Source organism: Leuresthes tenuis, unplaced genomic scaffold (genome assembly GCF_036924035.1).
Source record: "Leuresthes tenuis unplaced genomic scaffold, fLeuTen1.0.hap1 SCAF_4, whole genome shotgun sequence".
NCBI lineage: Eukaryota > Metazoa > Chordata > Actinopteri > Atheriniformes > Atherinopsidae > Leuresthes > Leuresthes tenuis.
This window is the reverse complement of record NW_027325358.1, coordinates 924,504-927,003: the sequence shown is the minus strand read 5'-3', so window position 1 is coordinate 927,003 and position 2,500 is coordinate 924,504. Positions and strand designations below refer to the sequence as shown.

At 40.0% G+C, this 2,500-nt stretch overlaps 2 non-coding genes across 2 annotated transcripts; both read right to left on the bottom strand.

Moving 5' to 3' along the window:
- Positions 1 to 145: 145 nt before the first annotated feature.
- On the bottom strand, positions 146 to 251 carry LOC140306427 (U6 spliceosomal RNA). Its single transcript, XR_011915735.1, has one exon. It is a non-coding gene; the product is annotated as a U6 spliceosomal RNA (small nuclear RNA).
- A 1,033-nt stretch (positions 252 to 1,284) lies between these two features.
- Positions 1,285 to 1,357, bottom strand: trnaa-agc (transfer RNA alanine (anticodon AGC)). Its single transcript has one exon. It is a non-coding gene; the product is annotated as a tRNA-Ala (tRNA).
- Positions 1,358 to 2,500: the final 1,143 nt, after the last annotated feature.

Here is a 2,500-nt window from a genome sequence, read left to right as displayed (position 1 = left end):
TGTTTTGATGTGACAGAAGAAATGTCCGCAGTAAACTTCCTCCTCACAGAATATAAGTGTTTTCTTTGATGAAAATGGTTTCCTGCAGTGTTATTCTACTATGTTTGAGCTATTTAAAGTTTGTTACGACACGATGAGATTCCTTCAAAATGAGGAACGCTTCACGAATTTGCGTGTCATCCTTGCGCAGGGGCCATGCTAATCTTCTCTGTATCGTTCCAATTTTAGTATATGTGCTACCGGAGTAACACGACAGCACCATCCCCCTCAGCAGTATTTATATGGCGCTGACCTTCCACCCCACAGACTCACGGTTGCATCAAAGGAGCGCCAGAAGGGTTCAAACTGGGTTTTAATTGAGAGAAAACACCACAAAAACAGGTCTGACTGCTGCTGTGTCCTGTTTCCTACCTGTAAGAACTCATCCTTTCTCAGTTTTACTCAGTCTGGTTCTGATTCTGGTCATTCAGCTTCACTGGGTTCCTGTGAGAGAGAGAGGCATGATGGGAAATGTATGCAGGCGGTGTTACGTCAGGCAATCAGGAATGGATGGCTGAAGAGAACAAAAGGCTGACACAACCCCCCTCCTACAGCCCTGATATACCACCAACGCTTACTATAGCTGATCTCTGACGTCACCGAGTATGGGATCAAATAAGGGTCAGAAAGATTTTAAACCAGTACAATGACGTTCACGTGTAACAAAGTTTTGAAGTTGTAAAAACATTTAAAACAAGTAAAAACTCAAACAAAATATTTACAACTTCAAAACTTTGTTACACGTACACAAAATGTTTTTACAACTTCAAAATTTTTCTGACCCTTATTTGGTCCCATACTTCTCACAGCCCGGCTCTAAGGCTGCAACAAGGATGGGAGACAGACGAGGGTTTTTTCAAAAACAAGAATACATTACATGGTGATTCAATTAACATACAACTCAAAATCTTCCATAATGCATAGAAATATCACCTTAATATAGTACGGGGAAAATGTCTCTTATATTTCATTATTCTGTATTTTCTGGGAATCCAGCTTCCTCCCACCGTACAAAAACATGCATGTTAGGTTAATTGTTGACTTTAAAAAATTGTCCTTAGGTTGTTTGTCTCGTTTGTCTCTGTGTGGCCCTGTGATGGACTGGCGACCTGTCCAGGCTGTACCCCGGCTTATTACATATTAATGTATTATAATCATGTAATATGTAAAAAACATATTACAACAAAGAAATATATAACAGAATGATCCTTTAATCGACAAATATAGAAATAAAAACAAAAGATTTGGAGGATGCGGGCATCGATCCCGCTACCTCTCGCATGCTAAGCGAGCGCTCTACCATCTGAGCTAATCCCCCATGTTAGCTTAGCATTGTGTCGTCATCATGTATATTCGCTACTGACAATGGTTTGAAATCAACCCTCAACTTGAAGTTCTATTCACCAGGTATCGTCTTTCCCTGTAACTCCAGCTCCACCGCAGATTTAAACAGAGTGTGGAATTTGAAAGACATACAAGAGCATAAGTGGAAACTTGAAATCTGGAGGATGACAAGTACTTTTTACCTGGTGAGTAAGTTATTGCTCATTATGAAGAAATCTGCCTCAAGTGAAAACATGTTGGTTGAATTCAGAAAGAAATGCTGTATGACAGGATATTTCGGCAACACAGGCTAACATGCTAATAGGTTAGCCAACTTAAAGAGATAAATGTAGTTTCTTACCTTTAAAGTATGAAGGCTCATTTATATCAGGCCGAACTTGGAAACGTGGTGACGCAGTGTTTTTATACCGTTTCAGTAATAATAGAAAGAACATGGCATAAATAACCACAACAGAATCCAATCAAGATTGCTTCATGCGAAAAGAGACGAAAAGTTCATTGGAGGATGCAGGTATCTAAGTAACCCCAAACTAAAGCCAAAGTAAGCCCAAAGTAAACCCAAAGTAAGGCTAAAGTAAGTCCAAAGTAAGACCAAAGTTAGCCCAAGGTGAGGCTAAAGTAAGCCCAAAGTAAGGCTAAAGTTAGCCCAAGGTGAGGCTAAAGTAAGCCCAAAGTAAGACCAAAGTTAGCCCAAGGTGAGGCTAAAGTAAGCCCAAAGTAAGGCTAAAGTTAGCCCAAGGTAAGGCTAAAGAAAGCCCAAAGTAAACCCAAAGTAAGACCAAAGTAAGGCTAAAGTAAGCCTAAAGATAACCCAAAGTAAGCTAAAGTGAACCCAAAGCAAACCTAAAGTAAGGCTAAAGTAAGCTCAAAGTAAGGCTAAAGTTAGCCCAAAGTAAGACCAAAGTTAGCCCAAGGTAAGGCTAAAGTAAGCCCAAAGTGAGGCTAAAGTAAGCCCAAAGTAAGGCTAAAGTAAGCCCAAAGTAAGGCTAAAGAAAGCCCAAAGTAAACCCAAAGTAAGGCTAAAGTAAGCCCAAAGTAAGGCTAAAGTTAGCCCAAAGTAAGCTAATGTGAACCCAAAGTAAACCTAAAGTAAGGCTAAAGTAAGACCAAAGTAAGC